The sequence below is a fragment of the Anser anser genome, assembly GCF_964211835.1.
Source record: "Anser anser genome assembly, chromosome: 2".
NCBI classification, from domain to species: domain Eukaryota; kingdom Metazoa; phylum Chordata; class Aves; order Anseriformes; family Anatidae; genus Anser; species Anser anser.
Genome location: NC_139721.1, coordinates 108,868,947 through 108,883,229, shown reverse-complemented (window position 1 = coordinate 108,883,229; position 14,283 = coordinate 108,868,947). Strand labels below are relative to the sequence as shown.

At 43.5% G+C, this 14,283-nt stretch overlaps 1 protein-coding gene across 17 annotated transcripts in view; it reads right to left on the bottom strand.

Annotated features, from left to right (window-relative positions):
- Positions 1 to 14,283, bottom strand: part of ATXN1 (ataxin 1) — a 219,417-nt gene that overhangs the window by 130,067 nt on the left and 75,067 nt on the right. The window lies entirely within an intron of this gene.

Here is a 14,283-nt window from a genome sequence, read left to right as displayed (position 1 = left end):
TAAAGGATGTTCATGGTGTAGAGGATCATGAAATGATTTTCTAATGGTATTTTCCTTTTTTCTCCCCACAAATTTTAATATGAGCATGTTCTCTAACCACGCATCCCTAGAAAGTATTTACTGGGAGGATTTCCCTCCTGCTTACCCACAAACTGTTCAACCCCCACAAAACTGAAAAAATTACACATGTCAGCCCAACTAATTAATTCAAGCTCACAAATAGCTACCCAATCATTGAAATAACTGTACCTACACAGTATTTTCCCACACCATTTTACTGATTTATTTTATGTTTAGATAGCCTAATATATCAATCAGTGTGAAAAGGACCCAAAGGGTAAATTAATTAGATGGTTTATGCCTTGTTCATGATCTTTTTACTTGCCTCAAGAGTGTAAAGTGACCTTTATGTGTAAGAAAATCAAGATGTAGGACTTGTACTTTTTGTACTACTGATGTGAAAACCTTAGCTATACTCCCAGTTTTGGCTGCAGTTGTTGTAGTCCCCAAAATGACCCTTGGGGCTACAAGGCTCTTGGGTCACAAATAAAACAAAACCAAAAACCATAAATCAACCTCCTTGTGGTTTCCTTAACTAAACTACAGAATCTTGTCCCATGCAGGGGAAACCTCAGTGTTTGTGTACCTGTTAACTGCTTTTTACACTTCTGCAGTTAATTCAAACATTTTCCTGGTCCACATCAAGCAGGCTGCCAGATGTCAGACACACCAATAGCTCGCTGAGGGTCAGCATAGTGAGCGTCCTGCCCGTGAGCCTAAGCATCCACACACAAACCACTCAACACGCACACACAGGTAGGTTAAAAAGGGGCGGCCTTTGGTAGGCATTTGGAGAAAGCTGTGAATTCCCATCTCTGTGACACGGTACACATAGTGCATTATCATATCTATGCTGTATGCCCAACACCCAAGCTGCCTGGAAAATAGCTGCCATCATTATCGTTAGCTCCACATTCCCGTGGCCAGCAACCTCTCACAGCTGAAGCCATGAGCTCCTTCTCAGCAACACGTGACCCAGCACCCAAAAATATGAGCCTGCCAGAGGAAGGATCAGCATCAGTAAAACACCTTTTTTTGGAACTGGTTTTGACTTACTGTTACGCTAAAGCACCACTACCATTGCTAGTCAGACCTGGTGCAAGCCAGAGCATCAGCTTCGGTGCTTTTCTGCTAGGAGGAGGAGAAGCCCTTAACTAGCAGATCAAATATCCAACACACTCAATCCACTTCAAGTAATGCTGTACTAAAAAAGGACACTTAACCAGAAGTCCTAAGTAACAGCTTTGTATCTTGATCCCAGGCACAGCACAAGCACCTGCAGCTCGGGGTGCCTGGAACATGTGCAACCAGCACCTTACAGGGTCGGAGAAGACAGCCCAGTTGCCACTCTCACCCTCTCCCCCTGGCAAATACTCACTTAGTCAAGGGAATTTTTTCTGCTAGGAAATATTAGAGACTAACTACTCATTTCCATTAAATCACTGGGCAATGATTGCAATAGGGGTTCCAATGCAGGAGGTCAGGTTCAGATTTCACCTAAATAAGCATAAATTAGGTTAATATATGTAATTCCAGAGACGTTACAGAATTTTAAGAAAGAGGAGATTTGTCCTTTAGTTATGATCGATGAAGGCCGAATGCAAACTTGCAGTTTGGACTGAAAGGCTTTGAACACTGAGGAATGCATCTCACGGGTGTAACTCAGTTTAATGACCAGGGAAATTAGGCTGGTCAGTACTAGCTGAGAATGTGGCCATGTGTTGGACTTCCTTGTATAAAGGATAAATATAACCAGCCAGGTAGAGCAGACAGAGACAGATAGCTGTTAAAAGCTCCATAGATAATCCGCTGGCAGTATCACCCACATAAAACAGATTCTGACGAAATTTCATAGACAATAGTCCTGGAGCTCTGATACCACAATGCAGTTGAAATCCAAAGAATATGGTGGTGTTTGTTTTTTGTTGTTGTTTTGTTTGTTTTTTAAGTGACACAGGTGATTGTCCATTTATTTCATAAGAGAAGGCCAGCCACATCTGATAACACACTTCACAAATCACTAACATGGTGGAATTCACTTACTGCTTCTTATTCTCAGAACACATACGGAGAAGGAATTACGAAATATTGTCAATCAGAGCAATAGCAACTTGCTAAACAGCGATCTATTTCATTTCCAAATGTTGCTGCTGCTAAAACTTACCGAAAGAATTGTCTCTCCTGATCACTTCTCAAAATAGTCTGTCCAATAGCACAAGGCTGAGGCAGAGAAGCTGACACAAGTTGCAGTCTGCAGCACAACATGTTTTTTATCACGACATTTTGAACTCAAAACTGAAAAGAAACAATTCTGAAGCACATTTTAGTGCAGAGCTCACAAGGAAAAGGCTGCAATTCCAGACTTTTATTGACATTCAAGCCTGTAATGCTTCACTCCCACTATTGTTCTGAATGCTGAATAGACACCCTCCTCGCCACGCACACTCGCACACACGCTCACACGCGCTGCGTGTTACATCATGTACTTCACTGCTAATAGTAAACCCGGCAGAAAGGAATTTTATTTTTACACTTTCACACCACCCACTCCTAATTAATGTCAATCAGTGTCTCCTGCATAGTACACACTGCAAATATGCATGGCCTTATCTGTGCTGGGTTGTGTTTTTTTTGGCAAAAATTTCCACTGTTGCTAAAAACCGACTGGGCTCCACGAATGGTGATGGATCTGCACAGGACCAGCCTGGAGACACACCACCCTCCTGAGGAGCCATTAAAATGGTCTGACTCTGGGGGAATGCTTCTGTTGGTTTGCTCGAGCTTTCCCTACCACCAGCCCGGCCACAAATGGGAAGTCATTGTCTGGTTCAGAAGAGCTGTTGCAGGCTTCGCAAAGTGCAAGAAGAGGGAGCAGGGAGTTTTCAGTACATCCTGACAGCTGCCGGGAACAGGCGCAGCAGTGGGAGGGACAGCAAGGGAATCTTGCAGTTGACTTCAGCAGAGCTGGCGTTTCAGTCCACGCTGTTTAGACCGGAGCCAGGCAATTAAAAACACTGTCAGCTACCGGGTACGCGTTTATACCTACACTGCCAAGCCATCCCAATAACCACCACAGCAGCATAAGTCAGGGTGGGAAAATTTTGCCCCGAAAACCCAAAGCAGGCAAACTTGCTTTCCCAGCACACACACACACACACCACTCACTTCTTTTTATAGACTGCTTTTCCCTCTGATGCAAAAGTAAATCCAGCTCAGATGATTTCCCTGCCTTAACTTTTGTACAAGAGGAAGACAGGAAGCTAAAATAAGAAAATTAGACACTTCATGAAATCCGTGATTAAGACACAGAAACTAACAAGACAGATGGGCTGAAACATTCAGGGAGCTTCAGTTCATCAGCCCATGTTTTTCAAAAATCTCCAGTAAGCTATTGTCTTCCTCATTTAGAGTTTTAAAATCCCATTTTTCCTTCCAATAATTTAGCACCATTTCTAAACTTGGAGTCCCCTTGTCGGGTATTCCAAAATATTTACTCAAAGGGCACACTGTCCTAGAACCCAGCTACGTTTTTTCCCTCCCCTTTTCTTTGTCTCGTTGTCAGGTGCAGCTACACACATTTGCTAGAGTGCCCTGGCACGCAGCCTTCAGATCTCATCTGGCTGAACGCATTCACCCTACAACATTTGCTAACCAGCGGCAACAGGCAAGCACGCTATTATAGCCACACGCGCTGGCTGGTCCTCCCCAGTACATCCCGCAAGGCAAGACCTCAAATTTCACAGGTAATGCTTCATCTCAGGCTACCCTTCCTCACCTCCTGTCCCTCCCTGCATCACAGACACCAGCAGAAGGCTGTCAGCAGGAGGTAAGGGCCAGCACCTGCTACAGGCAGCGCATCCCAAATGCTGGGGAGCGCTGTCTGCCCCAGGGGAAGCCCTCCTTCCAGCTATGTGCTGGCCCGCAGCCACCCGAGGGATTCGGGAGAATGCAGGACAACAGCACGACCTGGCCAGGAGGAGGGTGGAGGTGAGGATGCAGAGCAGGGCAGCAGGGGGATGCAGCTTGGGCATCATCGAGCTGCACCTCGCTCTGCTGCACTGCCGCTTTGCTCCCTTGCTGATGTTCCGGGGAGGAACCACTGCCAACATCGGTCGTGTGAGTGAGACCAGTTACACAGAAATGTTATCTCCTCGGGGTAAGGAGGAGCACTCAATACCACGCTCACTGAGAACAAGGGCTGACAAGGGTGGTCTGGCTCCCCCCTCAAGCTCCTTGCTCAGAACAAGCACCCAGGCCGGTCCACAAGGCATTCCTTCCCCCATCGGGAATGCATTCCTCTTCTCTGCAGGGTGCACAAAGCAGCCGCTCACCCAGGATGAAAAGAAAGAGACAGGGCGGGAGGGGGGGAGGAGAAAAAGAAATAAAAACCTGTGACTCCGCACTTGGCAAAAGCCAGCGATCAGCAACAACTGCCGAACGCTGAGTCACTTCTTTCCCTTCCACCTGGCGAGTGGCTGCCCAGATCCATTCAGCAGAAAGCCTCTTTTCATTGAAACTGGCATAAATCTGGAGTAATTCCCTCCGCTCCAGTGGAACTGCTAAGGATTTACGGCAGCGTGACACAACAGGCAGAATCCAGGCCACGAAGAGCTGCAAGCCCAGGTTTCCTGCAAGGGAGCGTGCCGCCGTGCTCTCGCGGACCCCGATGTTAGCTGTGCATCGGCGCTGACGCCGTCGCTGCTTCTATTTTTCACGATGCTGTAATCTCCAGCAGATGCTCTGCGAGCAGAACCCTTGGAAGAAATCTCCCTCCTTCACGCACTTCAGGAGAATTTTGACAATCTCTGAGCAGAAGAGCGTTCAATAGCTTGAATTAATTATTTTTTCAGATCTAATTTTTTTCTTTCTTCAGATTTCATTTAATGCTCTAATTTGGTTTTGCCAAGATTTATAATTATTATTTTTTAACGTCTCACTGGACTGTGTGAAACAAGAGTTCAGAAGACGGCAGAAATATCTTCCGTGCAGATGATGTGTGAATAAGCAAGGGAGAAGATCAAGATTTAGGGAATACCAATCAGCTTTGCCAGACAATTATCTACTGTATTTATGTTCTCAGCTTAAGTAAAAGCATTGTGAGAGGATTTATGCATGCATTAGAAGGCTTCTATAAGCGAGGAAAAAGCCTGAAAAAGCTCCATATATTCCCCCCTCCAAGCGCACTGTGCAGCGGCAAGCAGAATAACAAATGACGCTTGAACGCAAAAAGCAACCTTTGAGACAGAACTCTTCCAACAGATAAGAGCTTCCTCTTTACTATAAATACTACACCTATGTGAAAAATGCATTCGCCTATATACCGAGGGACTGGCAGGGTTTTTCTAAACAAACGCAATGAGTCTTGTCTGTCCTGGTTAAGTACATTTTACAACATTTAAGAATAGGATGTAACTGCCTAGAAACAGCAGCGTTCATGTAGTCCTTTCAACAAGGGGAACACAGTGTGCTCTACAAATATTAATTTAGACTGAACAACCAAGGAGGTATGCAAATACTACTCCCAGCTTCAACCGGAGAAGACTGAGCACAGCAGAGCTGCGAGGGGGATTTTCAGTAGCATTTAAAGGAGACAGCTCAAAGCCAGGGACACTTGCATGTCTGCAAGTGCTGTTGATGGCCCCGTCCTCACCGACTTCCTAGCTGTGCTGTAAATCAGAGCCCGAAACTGAAGCCCTGCTCCTTCTCCTCAGGGGACCCCAACGAGCAAACATTTTCTCTGCCCTGACTGGTTCCACTGCCAAAATCAACAAGGCAGTGTGCGGACACGGGTGCACCCTGCGGCACCTTCCAGGCCCGAGAGGCCCGGCTGGGACATACCAGCTCCTTCCCCATCCCCCTGCTGGAGCTCACTCCCCGCTGACACCAAACTTTAGGGTTTTGTCCCGAATCAGGGTTGTGTGTGGAACCAAGCAGAGCCAGCACCTCGACTCATAACCTGGAAAGCTGAAGGCTCCCTGGTTTCGGCTTTGTCTAAGATAAACCACTGCAGACATTTAGCTGGGCAAGAGGAACTGCAAGCATCCCCCGCTGGGTATTGCCACCTCTACCATCGTCCAAAAAGCAATTCTGGCCACTGATAGGGTAAAAGCAGAGCAAAGCAGGAGCTTCAGCAACTGTCAGCAGCTTCGTATTTTCTGGGAGGGGCAACACTGAAGAACCCTTGGGACACAACTGACGAGGACAAGGCCAGAACATGAAGAAGTCCGACAGTCCTCACGGTGTATTTTGCTTTTTTAAGTTCCATCTCTTATTTAAAGGGAGGAGAGAAACATTTGTGAAGTAAAAGAAGCAGACAAGGAAAGAAGAGCTGAAACAGGAAGATCTAAGTGACCTGAAAAGAGGCATCTCCTGGACCATTTTTTTCTACCACTCAACAGAGTATCATGAGACGAAAAGTGAAAGGCAGAGAAATGGGTATCTTGGGGAGGTACAGCCCTGCAGCTGCTTCCACGTGAAGACAACACCTTTGACCAGCAGCTCAAAGAAGGCGATCCCCTTAGCAACCATACAGTAAAGACACTTAAGACTGTCCAACTATCTGCTTCCAAAGCCTTGGTTTTAGGTGATTATAACTCTTTTACAGGTATTTTAGTTAGAATCTTCCATTCAAGCGTCTGCCTCAGATTGATTTTTTTGGGGAAAGTTTCAGCAAAAGAAGGTTGAGATCTTTTGCAGAAAGACAGTAGACATATATCAGTAGCTTCGACTGTATTAAATTTACTTCTGCTGCTGTCGTTCTTACTGATTTATTGAGATATAAAAATGGCTTCAGGCTCTGGAGCAAGCTTGAAAATTTGGCAAAAAGGTTATGCTGATCAGAGATGTGTTTTAAGCTATTCCTCTGAAAAAACCACCTACATATGGTCAATTTAAAATCCCTGGGAAAACAAAACAAAAAAATCATCATCTGGCCTTCAGACTTTTCACCAGTGTAAACTTCATGCCTCAGGCTTCAGCACAGCTCCATACGGGCCATGGCATCTCTGAAAGGGTCTGTCCTCACGGGATTTGCTGCAGAACAAAAGACTGAGTTCTGAACAGCTTTGGGACTTTTTAAATCAAGAAGCCATAGTTAGCAAATAAAGATGCAGTTATCTCAATATACCGTTCCTTACCTGAATACGAACAGGAACAAGGAAGAGACACAGAAACACAGAGAAAGGTTTGGACTTTCTGTTTGATTTTGTTCGAAGAAAGTAAATCCATACTAGCTGCAAAGCACAGGCAGTTAAAATATCCCAAGCACAGAACTTAGCAGGACAAATATTTTCTGGTAACACAGCATGACTGTATCTGAGATTCATGGTCTGCTGTTCTCCGAAGTATTCTTTCTCCCTTTTCAGGGTCAACACGCAGAGAGAGTGACACTGGAATGCCAAACTGCCCTCCCTGTACTGCAAGGCACCTCTTCTTAAACCCCACAAAATGCCATTTCTTAATTGTCAGAAATCTTTGTTAACAAATTTCCCTTTTCATTTTTTGTGAACTGTGCTTTTCTTTTTTTGTTTGTAAACAAAGAAACAAACAAACAAAAAGCCAGAATGTGGAAAAGCTCTGCCAGAACTCAATTAATAAATAATGAGCATCGAGTGGTTTTGATCATTTCCTTCTGTCTGAGCCTCAGAAACTGACAGTAAAACAGTGTATGACCCTTTACAGAACAATTTTTCTATCACATTACATCCTCATTGGAAATTAAGCGACACAAATTTGACATTTTGAATGGGAATAGCTCATCCAGTTTGGTGCAATGTTACCCGCTGGGAAGTACAGAGAGAAATACACTGCAAGTTTGCAGAGCAGGATTTGCAAAGCATCTAGCTAGTCGCACGGAGAACACGCGAAATACAGCAAACCCTAGCACAACCTGCGCTGAACTTTTCCCCCACACTCCGCACTATAAAAATGTAACGCTTTTCAACTCACAAGGCCATAGGACTTTGCTGGGCTTTTTGCATCATGTGAATGAGGTCATAATTTGAGCTGGAGCTCAAGCAGCTTCCCAGGATGTGTGAATCCAGAAGGATGGATACGGAAGGGCAGGAAGGGAGAAAAGTAAAGACATCCTGTCCTGCTGCTCTAATGGGAAGCATAGCAGTGGGAGAAGTTACTTTCGAATTGAAAATAAGTAATTGAAAAAAATGTAACTATGTCCTGAGACAGGAGAGAAGGTCAGAGGTACTGGAAAAGTGTGGCTACCTGGGAAAAAAAAAAAAAAAAAAAAAAGATGAGTAGAGAACACTGAGCTACAGAGAGAGCCTAAGAGAATAAAAGAAACACACATAAAGACACAACTACGCAAGCAGCTTCCGACATTTTCTTAAAAAATACACGCCGTGAGGGCAGATTCTCATTCCATCTTTACTGGCGTAACCTTGCGTGATGGGAGGATGTCAATTTACACCAGCCATACACCTGCCCCTTTCATTTAGAAGATACAGTATGCAAAACCAGTCTTAATAATAGCTTTTTACGCCCTGGCGTCCCTGAGCACACCACCTGTTTACGTTTGGAAACTGCAATGACTGAGGTGCCCGCCATGCATGATAAACTGCCAGAATTCATGAAGTGAGTGGAAAGTCAAGATTCACACAACTTCAGCCCTAGCTTGACTGAAACAAGTCAAAATTTGACAAAAAAAAAAAAAAAGATTAAAGTGATCTCTATCTAAAGTATAAGCACTTTCCTTACAGTTTAAATGCCAGTACTTTAAAGGGTTCTGTTTGCATGTAATAATCTCTTTAATGAATAAAACCCAATTGCATCCACAAAGAAAAGTACTGTTTGTTGACGCATCACTGAAAGGAAGCAAATAATGGCTCCCAATACTAAGAAACCTGATGACAAATGTAAGGGAAATTACCCTTTGAATGATTTATGCATGACCTGTAAATTTTAGCAGGCTACAAAGAATACCAACTCAACAGTTCCGTTTTGCTCTCATACAGATACGTTAAAAAAAAAAAAAAAAAAGGTATGTCTCTCAATGTGCACTTGCTCTTTTTTTGAAACTCCTGTTACCAATGTAACAGTTGCCTGGTTTGTGAAAGACTGGATTTGACCTCTCAGGAGAATCACACAAACAAGCTTTCTCAGAAAAATCAACGCAGGTGGACAATCAAACAAGCAGAGGGGAAAACCTTCCTCCCCTGCCTCTTTAAGATAGTGCTGCCTTTCATGCAGACGGTTAATGCCGCACTCAAATAACAGAGCATGGATTTCTCTTAGTAACTGCAGCTATAATTGTAGCTCCTGCTTAGACTGCTTCCATCCTATTAGCGTTACAATTGTCCAAAGCATCACAGCTCAACTAAATTGCCATAATTTCTGATAAATGTCTGATTTCTTTTATGTAACAGAAAAAAAAAAAAACCACACCTTCAAAGTGTTATCTCTCTGCTACCTTATCCTTCTTTAACAACAAGAGCATTAAAAAACAATACTGTCTCCATTTCCTGCAGTGTCTGGCAGCCCTTTCTTAGAGCAAAACGCTCTGAGTGGATGCTCTGCCCACCACCGCAGATAACACACCTTTCGCTAATCTGAGGCTTTTAAGGATAATGCATAGCAGCCTTATTTTTAATCATTCACCTACCACTATCTCATTCAATCTACTAAGAATTGCTTTATACCATTTTCCCCTGCTGTACATGGTATTTGCAGGCAGTTACTATACGTCATCCAAAACAGCTATCAAAATAAATGGCCTGTGTTGTCGTGTTTACTCATACTCTGAGTACGTATCTTGGGCAAGGACACATCTTGCCTCTCATGTCATTATGACAAGTAAGGCAAAAGCATGAAGAGTCCTCTTCTCTGCATGGAAATAACATGTTGGGCCAAGCAGTGGCAATAAGAAACCCAAGAAACGTAGGTGCTTTACCAACATTTATTTCCCTATACTGACAAGAGAAAAAAATCCTGTGGAGTCAAAATGCTAGACAAATTCTACCATTTCATGCTGCCAGTTATTCCTCCTATGTCTTGGTCTGTTTCACTGCAAAGTGTTATTTAGGGAGCACGTCGTGATTTATTTTTAGTAGTTGTTTTTCAACTAAAAGTATTTTGCCTCTTGCACTTCCTTTTTTTCCTTAAAGGAAGGCTGGCCCAATAAAAATTTAATGAGAAAGTCAGCAAGAAGTACAATAGCTCTGATTTATAGGATCAGATGAAGAGATCAAAGATCTGAACACTCCTTCCAGTCTTTCTTCTTGATCATTTACTACTTTGCAGATTTTCCTTACACCCTCACCATAAGACACCAATAGGCCAACTTAGCTTGCTCTTTACCCAACAGATTCCTGTTATATTATCATCCCACGTTTCAAGTAATTGTGTGTGGTCTTGTGTGTGGCTCTTCCACCACGATGTGGATGTCAAACACAGCAGTGGTAGGGAAGCTGCTGGTTTAGTGATGCAATGCTAAGAAAGTCTCAGAAAAAACATACACTGAGCATGTAATGGGAATTAAGCACAAGTAAACTTCCCCCTCCAAACACTCTGAGGAAGAGATAGGTACCCTCAGTAACTTAAGTCCTTAACAAGAAGTTACTTCTCAGTACTTGCAAAATACTCCTGCGAGTTTTTCAAGCATCATGGGAACGAGTGCATGCCATAACCTGCTAATTGAACAGCCTGTTTCTCTCTCCCCTCATCGAAATCAACTGCCCTTAACTTGAACAGTGTGAGACGGGGGCCTTTCCTACTGCTGCATTCGTTGGTAGAGCTCTATAAATGTCACACCTTTATTATATTAGTGAAAGCCACATTTTATATATTCACAATAAAAGCATTCTTGTATGCAAGGTTTTTTGGCCCCCCTTGTGACTCTGAATTCCTGAAGGTCAGATAAAACAGTCTACAGAAGGGGAGAGAAGAAAATGTTTTGCGATATTCCTTTAAAGAGCCTCTGCAGTAAAAAGGCACTAAATAGCTGATTTGTTACATGACTTCGGGACAGCCACGAATGCTAAGACCACAGCTAAATGAACCTGGTCATGAAAGGAGCAGCAGCTCATTCAACGCTGCATCTACATCAGTTAACGCGTTTTGTGATTTAAGTCCAAGACTTCATATTGTTCTACTTCCTCCTATTCCTCTGCTCCAGATTCCCTTTGTGACACTTTATCAATGGAAAATCGAGGGAGGGGTTTCCAGCTGGGAGCCCAACAAAAAAACAGGAGGTTCAGTCTGGTTTTCTCACTTGCACTGCAAGAGCCATTTTAGTGCCAGCAATAAAAGAAAAACTACACAAAGAAAAAAAAGACATGACCTGAAATTATTTTATCATCTTAAATGCTGCACTATTCTTTATTCTCCCGCACGCTTAGTCTCACACGTTGCTACAATAATTTGCTAGCTTAAACAGAGCTCCTTGCAAATTAAGTATTTGTACTAAGGGACGATGTCAGCCAGCATTTCAGGGATACATTAAGTTACCACTGCCATCGGTCAAATCTTCTTTTTGTTATGCCCTTGCTATTTTTATGGATTTATAGTTGCAATGTCCCACTTAAAATAAAAACAACAATACCTGATTGTGTTCTCTGCTAGAGTTGGAGAAAGTATACACAAAGAGCAAGGGAAGCTCACTGGCATACTGGGAATTGTGCAAATCGCATTTTGCACATGCATGCTCACCTGGCTACACCTGGGGGTGTGACGACAGCAGCTGGGGTGTAGGCACAACTGCAGGCAGTTGGGTGCTTGCATTAGAGTTGTAACCGTAGGAGGCGGTTTTGAAAATAAGATCATTTGCCCTAAGAGGATTTTCAAGGTAAGTCAACGGATAGATTTGGTCTCATTTAAGACCAGAAAAGACTATTAATCATACACTGGAACATTACGGCAGCGCAGACCATTCATCTTGGGAGGCACTTTGTATAGTAACAACAGAGCTCACGTAAATGTAGAAGAGCACTGCTCAACACAGACAAGTTCCTTGAACTCTGGAGCTACCTACCAGTAGCTATTTTCATACAGAACCAAGAAAGTCCTGGCTACCAGCACCTTCCCAACAAAAGGACAGATGCCTCAAAGGCTTCAATAGGCTATTATCCATTTGTTGCAGGCTCTGCAAGTGTCCCAAAGACAAAGGAAATCTCACACATACAGTGCCCAAACAAGGTGCCTGATCAGGGCACCATGTCTGTTATGGCTCTGTAGAGAAAAGCATTTTGAGACACAACAGAAAGCAAGGCTGCTAGGACTAGAAGGCAGCAGCTATCATCTCAATTGCCTAAGCCTGGCCAAGCTGCAAAGCACAGAAGAGCAAAGCTGAAAGGAAACGACCAGGGTGGATAATCAGGAGCGAAGGCTCTCCACTTAACCACAGAGAATACTTAAAGACACATCTTGATGAAGCAAAGCTGGCAGTCATCATGAGCAAACAGCCTGAGAGTTTAGAAAGCGCCTGGGAGAGCCTGATAGAGTACCTGAAGAACCAGAAAATATTTTTCAGTCTGTTGGACAATTTTTAACATTTTCAAATGTTCATACGGATCCTGGGTACCTAAACCATAACCAAATGGTAAACCTTGAGAACCAATGGCTACTGTTCTCCAAATCTGTACTGCTGACTGCAAGGAACAAGTGTCTGAGGGAACTTGGGCAGCAGACACCTGCCCTGCAGTTGCAAAAGGGCATGTGCCAAGCACATGCAGTGTTTGTGCTGAGATCGGTGAGGAGGTGCCTTCATTCCTAATGACACTATAAAGTTTTTTAAATAGGCGGCTGTAAAGTCAGTACCTGCTCCATTTTCCATCAAGCTTTCTTAACACTGTGTATGTCCTCCCTAAACACATACATTAACTGAATCCATGACCATGGTCTCTAGCTCCAACCATTTACTTCATTGCCTTCCACAAGACATAGAGCAATTTTAAATAAGTAGTTCAATGTGAAGGAATTTAGGGGAGAGGAAATACCTAATCCAAAACTAATCCTGGAGGCAAACTGTGTGTGGGGAAAACAAACAAACAAACAAACAAAAAACCATATTTAACTTGAAGTCATATGAAGTAACAGAAAGAAGCCTATGTGATCTTAGCGGACACATCCTTACACCACAACACAGACAAAGGTGACAGAAGGAAAACCATCCTTGAAAATGTTCATTTTCAGCTCCTAATCTGGGTATTGGCACATAGGTAGGTCACATTAACCAAAACCATCAAAGAAATCTTTGTATTATTTGGGATCTACCCTGTCTAGAGTCTGGTCTTTCATTGTGGCCAATCTTTGAGAAAGACAACAGAAAATAACAAAAAAAAAAAAAAAAGAAAAAAAAAGGTAATTACAAGCCAAAAAATGAACTGGGGGGTTGGGGGTTGGGCAATTATTTCCTGGTCCTGCAGGTAAGGTTTAAGTCCTAAAGTACTAGATATGGGAATAATTAATTAGAGACCAACAAGTTAAACAGCCTAAGAGGGTCTTTTTAATTTATTAAATATATTTTGCTTTAATCATATTAATTTTTCAGGGATGTACAATAATCTTTGTGGTTTAAAATGACTTTGTATTCATTTTTAAATGGAGAGTATTTTTATTCATCTAATACATTATCCTTTCAAGAAAATTATCATAGTTGACTACAAGTACTTAATGAGGCACTAATTAATACTCTTGTTTCTCCCCATTTAAAACTCCTTTGAGAAATGAGGTCAGAAACCTGGCGGAATGTACAAGACACTTCTCTAGGGGACCCAAAAGGCATCTGCTTCCTGCCACACTTCTCCAAGGGGGACATCCCCTTTGAAAACTGAAGACTAATACAAAAGTGAACCCCGTTTAGGAGCTGTTCCCTCCCGCTGAGTTGGCACTGATGGTAACCACCTGTAGGTTGGCAGAGCAAGGCACCCCTCTTCTCCCCAGTTTGCAAACAAAGCCAGGTACTCCCCTGCCTTTTGTGTAGCAGCACGAGGTTACCTTTCCCACTCCCCTAAGTCTGCAGCACGCAACCTCCCTTCCTCTCCCCTGGAACATAGCTGGAGGGCTATGGCACTGCAGCGTGCTTGTAAAGCCACTTATTCTCCTGCCCGATTTCTGCCGAGCATGGTAACACAATGAAAGGCAGCTCCACCTTCCTCCGCTCAGCGGCCCCGACGGAGCTGTGGCTTCCTGCCAGCGGCTCCAGCCTTTGCTGCGCCTTGCGAGGGGCGCGGTAGGCGAATTCGGGTTATAAACACCTCCCCGAGCAGCAGC